This window comes from Brachyistius frenatus, unplaced genomic scaffold (assembly GCF_029030835.1).
Source record: "Brachyistius frenatus isolate BFR_SWC_R1_liver_20210118 unplaced genomic scaffold, ASM2903083v1 Contig_150, whole genome shotgun sequence".
NCBI classification, from domain to species: domain Eukaryota; kingdom Metazoa; phylum Chordata; class Actinopteri; family Embiotocidae; genus Brachyistius; species Brachyistius frenatus.
Window position 1 is genome coordinate 929498 of NW_027210749.1, and position 16615 is coordinate 946112.

At 43.7% G+C, this 16615-nt stretch overlaps 1 protein-coding gene across 1 annotated transcript in view; it reads right to left on the minus strand.

The window, feature by feature from the left end:
• The window catches only part of LOC138631151 (multiple epidermal growth factor-like domains protein 11), a 122340-nt gene that overhangs the window by 91627 nt on the left and 14098 nt on the right, over positions 1-16615 (minus strand). The window contains exon 2 of the mRNA XM_069715933.1: positions 303-424. The gene's annotated coding sequence lies outside the window, so the exon portion shown is untranslated. The remainder of the gene's footprint in view (positions 1-302; positions 425-16615) is intronic.

The following is a 16615-nucleotide window of genomic DNA, read 5'->3' on the forward strand; positions in this document are numbered from 1 at the left end:
AGTGTCTCCGGTTTATATGATGGAAAACTGTGAGCCTCTAAACTTCTGCTCCACGTAGAGCTGAAAAAGACAAAGTTGATGGTGACCATGTCGGAATAGAAAAAACAGGATAAAAGTTGCACATCCTCAGTTTTCCCATCATGTTGACGTTCCTTGAATGCAGCACATCAATGCACCGAACGCACAGACATCAAATCTAACTCTGCACCTAAAGGCACCAACAAGCAGAAGGATTTTTCCATATTTTTATAAACCCGCGGCTCGGAGATGAACATCAGATAGAATTCAAACCTCCGTGTTACCTGTTGACACACTGCAGCTTTCCTTGAGCGAAATCGAGCGCGACGAACGGGAGATCTGCTGAGAATCGACTCGTATCACGACGCCTGCCGTCGGACGCCGGCGGGACCGGACCTCACAACACCTGCATTTAAGACAGAGAACAAACACACTAAGAACAAAATACATTCACCACATAAACAGACCGAGAGCGATTTGTGAGCCCGGCAGGTCGTCGATAAATCATTTTCAGCTGTAATTGAATCTAAATAACGTATATTTTTCTTTGGTTTTGTTTGATGCTGCAGATTTTCCTCCCACGTACTTTTTTTTTTCTTTTTTTTTTTAGTTTTATCCACTGCAACAAACGTCTTAATCATCAGCTTCCAGCTCGATGCACCTGAGGACAACGAAACTGCAGAGAAATCCACTTCCTGTAATTAATTCACGTCCAGCAGGTTAGAAATCTTCCATCTGATATTCATTAGGATGAAAACCAGGAGATAATTCAGAGCCATCAAACATTCAGTCGGCGGAGCTTTTTACCTGAGGTCGGCCATATTTTATCACCGCAGGTTTATGAAAACAGAAGAACTGCAGCTATATGTGTGTGTGTGTGTGTGTGTGTGTGTGTGTGTGTGTGTGTGTGTGTGTGTGTGTGTGTGTGTGTGTGTGTGTGTGTGTGTGTGTGTGTGTGTGTGTGTGTGTGTGTGTGTGTGTGAGAATGTACAGAACTTCAGATGCTTATCAATCAAACATGTGATCGGTCCCTGATTGGCTGTGCAGCAGCCGGCGTCACACAGCTGCAGGTGTCACCGTGGGCGTCCATGTGCACCATCTGTTTGCCTGCTGCGACTCCCCGCCTGTTTTTTTTTTTTTTTTTTTTTAATTCATGACAAGAGTTTCTTCATGAATGTTTGACAGGATTGGTGACGGGAATCTTTCCAGTTTGAAGACAGATTGAAGGAGAGCAGACGTTTTACCTTACAAACGAAGTCAGTGCAAAGATGCAAAAAGGACACAAATTCGATGCTTCAGGTTTCGGAACCAAAAAACTACTTTTCATTAGTAACCTTACGTACGTTGTTTGGAGACGAGTTTCCACACAGTCGTCAATAATGTAGCCGAAATACTTTAATATCTTTAATGTAAAAATGCCAATAGCGGCAACCACCAGTGATGTCATCAACCGCCAGTGATGTCATCAACCGCCAGTGATGTCATCAACCATCAGTGATGTCATCGTTGGTTTGTGAACATTATGAATCCTCCAGTTCAGATTCTGTCCGTCACCATCTTTGCTAGTTCGGAGCGGTTTGGAGCAGGAAGTGACCATATTTGGACGAGCTGGGGGAGGAGCCAGCGCTGGATCTGACCGATCTGATTGGAAACCTGACGATACTACGTCCCGCCCACCGATAGCTGTAACCTGACTGCACCACAGGCCTGTCAATCAAACAGACACGCCCCCAAAAACAGGTGTTCTTGAATCTTCTTTTCTAATGAATGAGGGATTATTTTCAGATGGACCTCCAGAAAACTAAGAAGAAGGAGTGACTTTAGCTAACAACACCGAGATAACTGATGGACACATTTTATTCACTTTGGATTTGATGAGAGAAGTTGAATGGGAGTCTATGGAGCCGGAGGCTTTTTGGAGCCGACCTCTAGTGGCACTCGCTGGTATTGCAGCTTCATTTTTCAGACCTGGAAGCTACGAACACTTTTATATACAGTCTATAATTGAGATGCATTAAAGGTATTGTATATTGTATTGTATTAACAGAGTAATGTAGTGACTTTAACAGGGCAAACGGTAGCGGATCAAAACGAGGCTGAGCCAACGTTGTGAATCTATAAATATACCTTAAATTGATTGGATCTTCAAGCACTTGAAACAGGTAAATACATTTTAATCGGGTCAAGAGAACTGTGGACATTTTATTTCCTCACGTGGACAACAACAAAAAAAGGTGTCGGAGCATCGTACCGGTGCTCTCTTGCAGCAGTGCACCTGTGTTGACTTTTGCTTTCTCCATGACTCAAACACCAGGTGTTCCACCGAATGACCCCCCCGACCTCCTTCCATACTCGGACTCGGTCACTGGTTTCTTCTCCGTCACCGTGCCAACGCCTAAACAGGACCTCGTGCGTATATCTTTGAGAATCGTGGGAATGAGAATGAACCGGTGGGAGGAGGAGAACCGATCACTGTGTAACCATAGCGACACCATTATCGCAGAGCAAGGAACCCTCCACAGAAGAACTGCCGCGTGATGCTGAGCGACCTTCCTGCCGAGAGCCTTGAGGACCTGAGTGGAGACGAGCCGGTGCTGTTTTCAAGACAAAGAGTGGTCAGAGAAAATAGATGTAGCTTTTTTTTTTGCTCTTTAAGTGATGAATATAGAAAAAACAATTTGCGGTCTTGAAAGCATCCCCGCGTTTTACTTTCAGCGCCTAAATCTTCCGTGCGGTCCATTACTCGTGGCATGTTTTGGGCTTTTGTGTTCAAGCGGTTGCTGTTTCTCATAAGCAGCAACACACAGCGACAGAAAATCAATAAAAACACTGTTATTGTTAGTTAAACAATATTTCCACCAGCCCTGATGAATGTCTCGACGTCAGGGGTTGTTTTTTGTGTTTTTTTTGCAGTGCTGTCAGACGGTGAGTTTAGACAGAGCTGCCACAGACACTGGTGTTATGAGTTTATAAGGGAAGTTGGAAGGATTTATTATCGGGAACTTGTGGAGAAGACAGACGTACTCTACAGCTGAAATAACTCTGTTAAAACAGGCTGTATTTAGAGCTTCACGGAGGATTCCACTGATAAAGTGTTTCTGCCAACAATATTTCCCCTCGATTCTTTACCTTTTATTCATCTATTTGTTTGGTTTACCTGAAACAAGGACAGTGGCATAAATACTTAAAGCTCCGTGTCCTTGTGAATTTGTCTTTAAAGAATCAGCCTGGAATTTGGACATCAATGAATTCCTCCTAGTATCTTTTTTTCTGCACGCAGGAGCTCCATCAACAAACAGGAATCAAGCCGACTCTTTAAAAAAGGATGGATATTCATTATATGGAAGGTTTTCTGTCCAAATGTTGCACCGATTTTACAGCAAAACTCAAAAAATGTGAAAAAGAAAATGCAAATCAGTTTTATTTTCCATTTTCCTACGAGCAATAGAGAGATGAGACCAAATGATATATTTGTTTTTTAACTCTTTCAGATTAAATCAAACTGCTAAAAATTCTTGATGTGTCTTTGTCGGGGAACTGGCGATGCTATAAGTAGAGTTTCTGTGTCGTAGGAGAGTCGAGAGGTTGTCAATCATCGCTCAATCATGTGTGACGTCATCCAATTGGTCGACGTCAAGAAACACGTCGTAGGCACTGACTGGATATAAACGTGTTCGTAGCTTCCAGGTCTGAAAAAAGGTTCCGATGCAGAAGTGTCTTTAGCTGCAATACCACCGAGTGCCACTAGAGGTCGGCTCCAAAAAGCCTCCGGCTCCATAGACTCCCATTCAACTTCTCTCATCAAATCCAAAGTGAATAAAATGTGTCCATCAGTTATCTCGGTGTTGTTAGCTAAAGTCACTCCTTCTTCTTAGTTTTCTGGAGGTCCATCTGAAAATAATCCCTCATTCATTAGAAAAGAAGATTCAAGAAGACCTGTTTTTGGGGGCGTGTCTGTTTGATTGACAGGCCTGTGGTGCAGTCAGGTTACAGCTATCGGTGGGCGGGACGTAGTATCGCCAGGTTTCCAATCAGATCGGTCAGATCCACCGCTGGCTCCTCCCCCAGCTCGTCCAAATATGGTCACTTCCTGCTCCAAACCGCTCCGAACTAGCAAAGATGGTGACGGACAGAATCTGAACTGGAGGATTCATAACGTTCACAAACCAACGATGACCTCACTGATGGTCGCCGCTTGTTTTCACATCTTTAAAATGCGGGGTTGAGTTTTTCATCCCACTGTAATTTTTGAGGGGGACTATAAAGTACAGCGGTGGATCATGCATGGTAAACGGCGGCAGGTAGATGTAAAGCGCCGTGTAGTAAATGGGAACTGATTACAGACGGAGCAGTTTTCTTTTTGCAAAACTGTCTGATCTTCCATCAAAGTCTTCCATCACATGCAGCCAGTGTCTTTGTTCAGATGGCCAGCCGCAGGAAGCAGACAAATAATGACGATAATGATCATGCCCAATATGCTCCTGTGAAATTCTGATATACGAAAACGGTTTTGTTTCTCCCAAAAACTTTACAGACATTTTTTACTCTAAATTTGCACCGTTACCCGTCAGACTTCAACCGAACTGGCCGAGAGGATCCAAACTTTATTCATTAACACCAGAAAATGTCTTTCAAAACAAAAGACCAAACTGATTTTCTAAGGTTTTTTTCAGGGGCTTTGAAATCATGAATAAAACATATGGCTGCTTTTGACTTTTGTTACGTAGTTCTTTGTTAATTAACGGGGACCTTGTTGGGTGGCTTCGTATAGATCAGCGAGAAAATAATGTAAAACCAGGAGAGATCTGGGGGGCTTGTGAAAGTGCTGCATGCATGCTTTAGTGAAGCGTGAAAACAGAACACAAAGCAGGTCTTTAATGGAAATAATGAAGGAAATACTTTCACTGCAGCTCAAGAGGGAACATTTTTTTTGAAGAAGGACGCGCTGGTCCTACGATTCTTTAAAGATTGTAAGAAATAAATCACTACACGGCACAATGGATACACCGATCCCACGCGCCGCTTCCCTTCATGAACGCCACGCAAAAGGTCATCATCCCCCGCAGTTTAACTAACGACGGACGGATCAGGTTTTCCTTCCAACGACGAGCCACCAAACAGTCGGTTCACGTCCACAACGAGGTCATCGTGCGGACCCTTTAATACGGGACTCGCAGCTTCATTGAGCAGTTCGCTCCCCTGTGGCCGATACTCAGCTCCACCGTGATGGAGAGTTACCGTCTGCTGACGGTAGAAGACCGGTCAATTGTCTCAACGGTCTCCGAGGGCTCTTTGGTAATCTAAACTCAAAAATGATGGCAAAGCAGGACGGTTCACTGGGTCTGAGGTCGTTTAAAGGGTTATTCCAGGAAAACACGCTCGACTGCAACCACGTATGTGTGAAATGAGCACGCAAAGAGAAACACGCTTTATATGATACAACCAAGCGGCAACCAGCAGTGACGTCCCCCGTTGGTTCGTATACGGCTACATTGAAGCCTCCAGTTTGAAATTTGTTCGTTGCCATCTTTGCTAGTTCAGAGCGGTTTGGAGCAGGAAGTGACCTTATTTGGATGACCTGGGGGAGGAGCCAGCGGTGGATCTGACTGATCTGATTGGAAACCTGACAATACTACGCCCCACCCACCGGTAGGCCTGTCAATCAATCAGACATGCCCACAAAAAAAAAAATCCATCTTTATGAATCTTCTTTTCTAATGAATGAGGGATTATTTTCAGATGGACCTCCAGAAAACTAAGAAGAAGGAGTGACTTTAGCTAACAACACCGAGATAACTGATGGACACATTTTATTCACTTTGGATTTAATGAGAGAAGTTGAATGGGAGTCTATGGAGCCGGAGGCTTTTTGGAGCCGACCTCTAGTGGCAGCTGGTGGTATTGCAGCTTTAAGGCACTTCTGCATCGGAACCAGTCCATCGGCTGCTCCGGATCTGTTCGCTAAAGCTTTGCACTCGAATGGCGGTGAGTCGGTCCACGCAGAGCAGAAGTGAGCAGGTAAAGGTGTTGATTAGCGACGTGACATGTCCTCTTTCTTTTCTGAAGGTATCTTCTGTTTGTGACGTGTGTTTCCTGCTGGTGTTGATTTTTGAAGTTGGGTTTGTTCATGATTTAATGAGCGTTTTCAGCCCAGAGAGTAACCTCGGTGACTCCATATCCTCCACGCTGTGTCTCCTTAAGAGCTACACGCTCAATTGGCAATGCACCAATCTGTGAAATCACCCTAATCCACCCATTCACCCTTCATCTCGCCGTGATCAATGGTCACCTATGGGCGACGGGGGAGCCGAGGATGGAGGGGCGGTATTGACGGTCATGGAGCCCCCGCTCAATACATTGATCCTTTTAGTCCCCTCCATCTTTAAGACGCGCTGCTTTTGTTGATTAAGGGGTTCCTGCGTTTCACTGCAAATGGTTTTCAAATATTAGCTCTTATTAAACTTGCTAAACAGGCGTGAACAACGGCCCGGAGAATCTCTGCAGGTCACATTAACTACGATGTGAGAACCTTTGCTCATTATAGATGCAGCAGCGCCACAGATAAAGTGACTTACAGGATAAATGTGAGGCCATGAAAAGACCAGGGCAGTGTTTTAATCCGTGTTTACAATGCCCCCTTTTAGTTCCCTCAAGGATTAATATAAAGTTACAGCACATGTCATTCAAGTGACCTTTTAACGAGCGGGTCCCAAATGGAGAAAATGTCCAATAGAAATCCACCTCATCTTCAAATACAAGTGAGCGACGGATCATAAACGGAACAATAGTGGAGATTTAGCAAACTGTTGTACCTCGTAATAAAGTTGTGCAACACATTATTATCTGATGGGTTTGTCAATGATAACTGCACAAAAACACCAAAAATAAAACGTGTCAATATACAGGTGAAGTTTAAGCTGGAATCCTTAAACCTTGAGCTGTTTTTTTTTTTTTATTTCCACCTGAAAGTCAGCAACGCTCCAAAACTGCAAGGCCAAATTGAACAATCTTGGGCTCCATGAATAAGAGACACTTGTGGGGAATTTAGAATTACAATAAGTCTCCTTGTCCTCATCACCAGAGCAGAAAAACTCAGCAGAAACAACAGTCGAAATTGCCTCAGCAAAAACTGCAAATTATCGAGTAAACAACAGTATTATGATAACGAGTCTGTGACAATGATGTGACTGAATCTGCTCTCAAAAAGTCTCAAAAGCAGCCACACCAAATTTAAAGCAGAAATAAATCATAACAATGTTTGCATACTTTTCCACCCCGGAGGCGCTCGGTCCCAAAGCGTGATGTTAGCTGTTTTTTGTAAAAGATCAAACTGGGCACTGTAGGAAATAAGTGCCATATGTTGGGGACTATTTTCAGCGGCGGATGAATCCATTTTTGATTCCCAGGTGAGTATTCAGGGCAGCATGATGTTGTATGTGGGGCTGAGTCTAAATAAAGTACAGTTTGTGTTCGTAGTGATGAAGGAGCACGTCGACACCAGAGTGAAGTGTTTTTAAAAAGTTTCTGAAGCAAATGGAGGTCAATGGCACCGAGTAGATATCAGTATTGGAATAAATTAGACATTTTGTATTTCTATTATTTATTTCCTTTTTTTGTTTTCCAAAGTTCCCCATTTTGAGGCAGTGATGTCAGCGTGGACAACAAGATGTATTGTTAAACTGTAAATGATCCTGCCTCCATTACTTATCTTTGTGTTTGATAACCACATTTCAGCAAATATATTGATATCGTAAAATCCCATGACAGTCGACTTCGACATGTAATACTTGGTAAGAGGTTCAATTAAACAAAGGATGCAAGCGATGAGGACGAGATGAAGGCGATGAGGACGAGATGAAGGCAATGAGGATGAGACGAAGGCGATGACGAAAGGATCTAGCCGATGATGACAGGGCGATTACGATGATTACATGTCATCGGCGATGACGTAGACGATGAAGACAGGACCATAGGCAAAACAAAAGGACGTAGGTGACGCCAAGAGGTCGTAGGCGATGATGACAGGACGTAGGTTTGTCAACATGACACCAAAACTCTCCAAATCAAATGGTTACAATGGAAAGAAAACAACAACACGAACCTCGGTTCTGACTTTTAGGTGTGAAACTGCCTTTAATCTTAAAACGAAAGCAGCGCTGAAGATGTCATCTAAGAGGTCGTAACATCTGATAACAGGTGTGGACGTCCTCTTGAAGTAAACACGTCGAGCAGGATTCTGTTCAACGTGTATTTTGATGGATTTCTTTGGCAGTTTTTTCTGTCGTAAGTAATAAGAAACTGTCACACAATATCACAATATTTCATCATTGGTACATCACATCCACAATAACCAGGGCAGCCGGCGGTGGGAACACTTTCGTTCCGACATCTCTAATTTGGGCAACCTTCACTTTCTTAGTACCGACGGCTGTCAGTAGTCAGAGAGACTTTTGTTAGAGAATCAGTTTCTTACCGACTGGGTTCCCCTTCTTCAGGTTTATAACAAGAGACAGTGAAACCCAGGGTGAAAAAAAATACTGTATTTCAACATGCAACATTAAAAGTTTTTTTTTATCGGAGGCAGGATTCAATCCAACCTGCCTCTTATAAACCCCACCAGTCCGTAATGTTTTTTTGGCTCCTGGGGCCATTTAACTCAAACTTAATGGATAATGAGCCGGAAGGAAAATCTGAGCTTTTTCCTGTTCGGCAGCTCTTGCTTTGGTACCAAGGACGATGAAGTAATAGCTTCTTAGAGAGAACACGGAGTGCAGGAGAGGACTGAGAAAGCATTTCTGCCTCGCAGGACCGAGAGGTCTGACGAGGACAAAGCATCCGTCATCCATGTAAACAAAGTCTCTTTGACTACTAATCTCAGAAGTGCCAATCTCCTTGTGGACGGTGTATGAAAGTGGATGTCGTCTTCGGGTCTGAAAAGTGAAGCCAATGCAGAAGTCCAATACCAGTGATGGCCACTAGGGGCTTGTTTAGAAAAAAAAACTCTGTCTCCAATAGACTTCCATTCATAAAGCAACAAGTTCTCTCCTGAAATACAAAGTCAGTAAAACTTTTCCACAAGTCACGATAGGGTCATTAGATAAAGTCGCTCCACCCATTGATCAGGTTTCCTGGTAAAAGTGGGCGGGGCTTAGTGTCCTCAGATTCTCAGTCAGATCCTCACGAGCTCGTCCAAATATGGTCACTTCTCTGGCTCCAAAGAAACCAAGATGGCGACGGTCAAAATGCCAGATAAAAGGCTTCGAAATGGCAACTCAAAACCAACGGGTGACGTCACGGTTGGACAAACTAATGTCAGCTCCAAAAACTAGATTTCTTCAAAATAGGAGCACTTCAGGGTGAATGGAGTTCCTCCTCAGGTTTTTTTGTCCTGCTCTGCTCTTTATTTTATGTCCCTCAATCAAACACAACACAACCGCCGTCCTTATAGTCATTCATGTTCTGTGATAATTCATGTGGGAGCTGGATAAAGGGTGGCATTATTCATCTGATGTAGAGATGTTTCAAGTTTAGCCTCAGCGGTGACCAAAGGCCGTCCTCAACTCAAATCACTGCCATAGGATCTCTTCATTAATTAGTTGATTAAACTGCTATAATCTCCAGAAATAAATTATGCTCTGTGGAGGATTACAGGTCTTTTAAAATAATATCTTGAAATCTCTGTCATTTAAAAGACCGATGTACTATTCTGATATCTACAAACATTTGGCATCATTTACTATTTTATAGTTATTCTTCACTAAAGAAAGAAAGGAAGCACTAATAAACTACAATGCTGCAGCAACACGCCAGTAACTGAAATAAACTGACAAAGAGGGAAGAAGAAGAGCACAAAGACTAAATACAGCAGGGAGGGAAGGACAATGAGGTACAGGTGAAACTAATCAGGGGGCGGGGCCAACAACCATACAAAGGACAGGAAGTGAAGCAAAGAGGGGAGTCATTTCAAAATCAAACAGGAAGTACCAAACCCAGACTGACCTGAAGACTACGAAGCAGAAAAGAAGTCGGAACCAGAACAGAACCTCAGAAGGTCCCGGTGGAACTCGTGTTGACAGTCTGACAACCAGCTAACAAACAGCACATTTTTGTGAACAAACATCAAACACAGCTAACAACCTGCTACCAAAGTTAACAAGCAGCTAATGTCATTAAAACCCAACGAAGCAACCACCTCACAAACAGCTAATTTCACAAAACAAACCACTAAGAATGTTAACAAACAGCTAACAAACAGTTAATTTTGTTTAAAAAAAACAAAAACGGATATTAATGCTAACAACAACAGAACATCCCAGTAGAACTCGGTGTTGACCCCCAAAATGTAATGTTTTTCTGGGTCTTCAGATGACACTTCTTTGAAAACAGCCATGATTCTTCAGTGGAAATCACTGCATAGGCTCAGGAACACTCGGTTGAAAGCCGGCGTGTTGAAGATTTTCGGTTTCCCAAGAATTTTACCTAAAAATCGGATGTTTCTCTGCTCAGTTTCAGGTCTGCAGCGAAATCAGAAATGTTCCCGTTACCAGCGGTCACATTAACGTGAGGAGCTCAGTGATGATGTCAATCAAGAGACGACACTTTAAATACTTCCTCATGAAGGCAAAACTGGAGCTGACGATGGAAGAAAAGTCATAATGAGGTATAATTCATCCTCTGACGATTCCTATATGTGCTATAATGTGACGTCAGGCTTCTTTGAGTGGCAGGTGAATAGAGGCAGCTGTTGTGGTGCCGACTGAAGAGTGAGGGGGGCACGGGGGGGGGGGGGGAGGGTATTTATAGACGGTCGACGTGCACCTGAATTTCATGCCTATATGGCCAATTAGTCCAATTAAGCCTCCATCTGTAAATGTAACGAGGAGCGAAGGCCCGGCGGTGGCTCTACAAAACTGTGACAAGTGCTGTAACGCCAGTGGTGGTTTCTGTGGGAAGCCGAACACCGGTGTCATGGCGACGGCCGCTCCGTCCTCCCCGCCTCCCTCTTCTGCAGTTTATCTGGGTTTTTTTGTTGTTTTTTTTAGATACGGTGTTTTGTGCTTTTACTGACATTTCAGACGCTCCAGGCGGTGACACCTCTGCTCGTCACTATCCAGTTTATGCGAGCCTGCCAACGTCAGTTGCAGACTTGTTTTGTCCGTCCTTCACTAACTAATACAGCCAAAAGAAAGTCAAGCCTCCTTCCTACAAATAAACTCTACAGTGTTCCTGGTATCACACTGGGTGAATTATTGCAAATCAAATGTCCATTACAGTCGAGTCTTCAGGCAAACACTCCGGGTCTTTTCTTTGAAGCCCTTAAACTTGAATCAGCAGCAAATCAAACAGGATTTAAATCTCAGCACGTTTCTCAGTGACCTCCAATTAAAAACCGCCGCAGCTTTTAAGTCCTTTTTGTCACTTATTTGACATCCTACTGTCAAACGTTTGGAGTCATTCAAAAAAAAATACAGTGTTGGCAGCATGTTGTTTGAAGACAAAGATTTAACAGCTTCGGTTTTGAACAAGAGGCAACCATCAGTAACCTCATCAACCATCAGTGATGTCATCAACCATCAGTTATGTCATCAACCATTAGTGATGTCATCGTTGGTTTGTGAACATTATGAATCCTCCAGTTCAGATTCTGTCCGTCACCATCTTTGCTAGTTCGGAGCAGTTTGGAGCAGGAAGTGACCATATTTGGACGAGCTGGGGGAGGAGCCAGCGGTGGATCTGACCAATCTGATCGGAAACCTGACTATACTACGTCCCGCCCACCGATAGCTGTAACCTGACTGCACCACAGGCCTGTCAATCAAACAGACACGCCCCCAAAAACAGGTCTTCTTGAATCTTCTTTTCTAATGAATGAGGGATTATTTTCAGATGGACCTCCAGAAAACTAAGAAGAAGGAGTGACTTTAGCTAACAACACCGAGATAACTGATGGACACATTTTATTCACTTTGGATTTGATGAGAGAAGTTGAATGGGAGTCTATGGAGCCGGAGGCTTTTTGGAGCCGACCTCTAGTGGCACTCGCTGGTATTGCAGCTGAAGACACTTCTGGATCGGAACCATTTTACAGACCTGAAGCTACGAACACTTTTATAAACAGTCTGTGTTTTTGAAGCAGTCGGTGGAATTGTTTAAGACTTGCAGAAAAAAGGGCAGCTCAGTAATCAACCCAAAGTTCTCATCGTCTGTACAGAGTTTCAGTACAAGAGGCCTGCGAGCACACTTGACCTAAAAACTCCCATCAAGCAGCTCTGCTAATTCCAGTTTATGCCACAAATCTATCCTCTATGATTAGAAAAATAATCCCTTCAATAAATTGACCTGCTTTTCGCAGATGACTTATTGAGCGCGCTCGGTGTGATGCATTACTAAAAATCTCCAATCTTTCCAAGTATCTCGCAGTCTTAATTAATACACAAACTAGTACACATGCTGCAAAAGGAAGCGCGGGATCAATGTACAATACTGCATAATGAGTACGAGCCGTGTAATGACTGCTGGTTACTTTCCCTTTGAACGTATGCCTGAATGAGGTTGCGGTCTGCGGAGCATAAATAGTTGATGTGGCCTGAGTCTCACACACACACACACACACACACACACACACACACACACACACACACACACACACACACACACACACACACACACACACACACCGAGGGGTTTCTGAAACATGGGCGCCCCACTTTCTGCTTTTCTATTATGAAGAATCTCTCAGGACCGAAGACGTGGAAGGAGTCTGAGTGAGGTGTGGGCGGCCTGAATTAAAGCGGTATCTTTGGACGGTCGCCCCGACGACAGCTTCTCGCCGCACCTTTGTCAATCACGAAACGCTTGTGGTGACACGCAGAACTGGAATCGGGAGTGATGAAATCTCAGAAGCGTTAACGGTCTTTGTCGGCTACTATAACTTAAAGTACACCGCTCACATGAAAGAGCGCGACGTCTGAGGAGGCGTTGAGGAGGAGGTGAAGGAGCTTTTTCATCAAGGTCTTACGAGAACAAATAACTGATGCAAACTCTCGACATCCCATCAGGAACTTCTCACCCCCACCCCCACCCCCCACCCCCACGAGAGCACCGCGATGTCAGCTGTGTAATTCATGAGTGAAGCCTGTCAGGCCGCCGTGAAGCCGGCTCGCAACTCACACCAGCTCACTCGGTGTAATTTGTCAGCCGGGCCACTCCACCCCTCCACCCCCACTCCGCCCCCTCCCCCCACTCCCCACTCCGCCCACCTTTACATTGATTAGAAGACTAAGCGCGGTGCTGATTAAGCACGAGGCTTTAACGGCTCAATCAGGAATGTATCTGATCACATCGATTTGGTGCAGACGTTCATGGTTTGTTCTGGAACGGTTTGACTTTGACTGGAAATACTACTTTTGAAACTTCCCGGGACTCGTTACAACCTAAAGTACACACACACACACACACACACACACACACACACACACACACACACACACACACACACACCAGTGTATCATATACCAGTCTAAAAATCACACCCGCAGGCCTGATCAGCTGCTAACAGTTGTTTCCTGAGCTGCACTTCCAATGAAGACTAGATTTTTTTTTACAAACACCAGCGTCAGTGAAGGAGTTAACTGTCTCGGCTTCTTCTCGGGTCCTTGCTACACCCTCCCACCAATTTTCATAAAATTCAATCCAGTAGGTTTTCCGTAATCCTGCTGACAAACAAACCAAAAACACCAGCAATCTAAATTCACTGAAAACCTCCTCGGCGGACCAAATAACTCTGAAATGTCACAAATGACAGAGAAACGGATGTTTTCGTTTGTGTTTTAAAGTACATGGGTAACAAAAAAAACAACTTTCTAAGCTGAAAAATGTGTCTAAAACTCAACTGCGCTCGCGTTTCTTGCTTCAAACGACACATTCAACTGGAAATGAACAAAGTCTATTTGCATTCAAACAACACGTCGGTTTTTATAGCGAACAACAACAACAAGCTAATTTCCTGCTTTGGATTTTTTTTTATTTAAATGCTAAAATGTGAAATGTGAAAAGACAAAAACAAGGAAAGTTCTCCGTCCAACAAGCTCAGTATGTTGTTTCCTTTTTTTCTTTTCTTTGAGCTGAAATCCGTCGGAACCCAACGACGTCTCCTGAGCTGGAAAATAATGACTTACGATCTGTTTTCTGACACATTTCCAACCCGTAACAAAGCCAGCACAGACATGAGGCATCATCTCGGACCGAAGGCTTCTTGTTCTGGCTTCTATTGTTCTTTTTTTTCCTGTTGCACATGTGCAGAAGCTTTTACACGGTTGCAGCATGAGTTCTTCTGCAGCTTTTTCTTCTTTTACAGATGTCAGCTCTCCCGGATGGTGCATTTGATTTGGTTTTTTTTTATGCAGGTTTCACTGTGCTGCTTCTTCCCCCTCAGTTATTCTCTCCATCATGTTGCAGCTTCTCTAAATTTGACTTCACACACTGACTGCTTTGTGTTCGGACCGACTCGGGTGTCAAATCACAAACTGTACAACTCGTCTCCGTTGTTTCAGTCTGGTTGGTCTTTTATATCTGCCCAGCGGGGGTCTCTGGTCTAAACAGCTTGTGTTATTTGGGCGTGACACACACACACACACACACACACACACACACACACACACACACACACACACACACACACACACACACACACACACACACACACACACAGCGGGGTGTTTATAAGGAGCACAGCGATCACAGTCGGCTCAGATTTAAAGTGCCGAGGAGAAAAGGGGAGAACACAAGACGGTGTCAAAGAATCAAAAGAAAACATTTTCCTCACATCTCTGTCTGTTTCCATCAAAGCAGAAAAGAACCATTTTTCAAGAGAAAGGAGTTAATAAGGCTTTATTGTCTAATTACTAATGAAAGATTAGATATTGTTAAAAAATATAATCGACAACAGTAACAATACTACAACTACTACAACAATGCTTTTTTATGGCAATTATATCAAATCGAATTTAAGAAAAACAACGTTACAAATTATGGTACAAATCTTTTGTCTTCGTGCACTTCAGCGGAGGAGAGTGTAAAAAAAAGTTTTGTTTGTGTGGTTACGACTAACAGAGGTTCCTTAACTCAATTAACAGCCAAGAGAAGGAATGTTTCGGAGATAAAAAAAAAAAAACCTCCTGAAACGGCTTCTGGTTGTTTCTTTTCCCAGTGAATAATGTAAAACTCACATGCAGGTTATTGTAAAGCATCAATCAGAGGAAAGTTTAAAAAATAAAAAAATAAGTTTTCAAAGTACAGGATATCCCTCAGAGTGCTGTAACTTCTACCATAAAAATGTAAAGAATATGTCAAAGCCTGCCTGCAGCGGGTCTTTTTCCTCTCAAACCGAGTGTCTGCGTGAGATCCGTCCCAGGAGGCCCGCGGCAGCTCTGAACCCACAACCGGGGCTCGGCGGCTGGGATGGCAGACAACCGATGCTCCCCGCCTCGTGGCAAAGAGCACAAGAACCCCAAAACACAGTTTGGGCCGAGTGTTTTTCCAGGAGGCGCGTTAGAGGCGACGCGAAGGACGTTCTATAATTGAGAGTTTTGCGTTAAGACTCGCTCGATCCGTAAAAACTCAAACAAAGCCACCAAACTTCAAAAAAGAAAAACTCTCGACCAAGCTGACGAGAAGCACGTTTTCATCTTCATCTGTGGAGCCGCCGTTGTTTGCTCCGCGCGTCCAGCATCAAACTCATTTCACATGGTGACAAAAGCTCGTCATTGATTGTCGATCGGTGGACGGAGAGTCTGCTCGCTGCTTCGCCCTTTAATGACGGAGCACCGCCGTGATTACAGACTTATGATCTGCCAAGTTTACACTGCACATCGGCAATTTAGAAAAAAAATTTTTTTAAAAGGAGTTCAACACAAAAGTTGTGGACGGCTGTAGTCTTTGCATGTTTCACAGTTTCACCGACACTTCTGAGTAAGACCTTGTTTTTCATGATTATTTTATGCTCAATGACAGTTAGAAAAGAGCTTTTACGGGAATTACCGCCACCTTCTGGTGGTAGTAACGCAGTACTACCAGGCGCCAGTAAAATCGGGACAAAGTACAGAGGGTTCTCAACTTACAAACATTCGAGTTACGAACATTCGTAGATACGAACAACCGCTGACGGATGTCCATAAATGTTCGTAAAATGCCGTATTGCGTTCGCAAGTTCGTATTTTGTACAGCGCGCCTCATCCGACTGATTCCCCTTTCTGCCGCAACCCACGCCGAGCAGCACTGGCTCATTTCCAACACTTCGTTCGTTGCTCCAACACTCACTTCGCTGTTGTGTTCATCTTAGTTCGTACCATCTTGGATACTTTACCGTTTCTCATATATTTATCACCTGTTTCTCACGTGTTTATCATGCCTAAGAAAGCAAATGCTAGTGCTAAATGCTAAATGCTAATTTAATATATAACGACTTACGAACAATTCAGCTTACGAACAGCTGTTCGGAACGCATCGTGTTCGTGGGTTGAGAATCTGCTGTATATTTGTTGAGATAATTGACTGTTTATAAAAGTGTTCGTAGTTTCAGGTCTGTAAAATGGTTCTG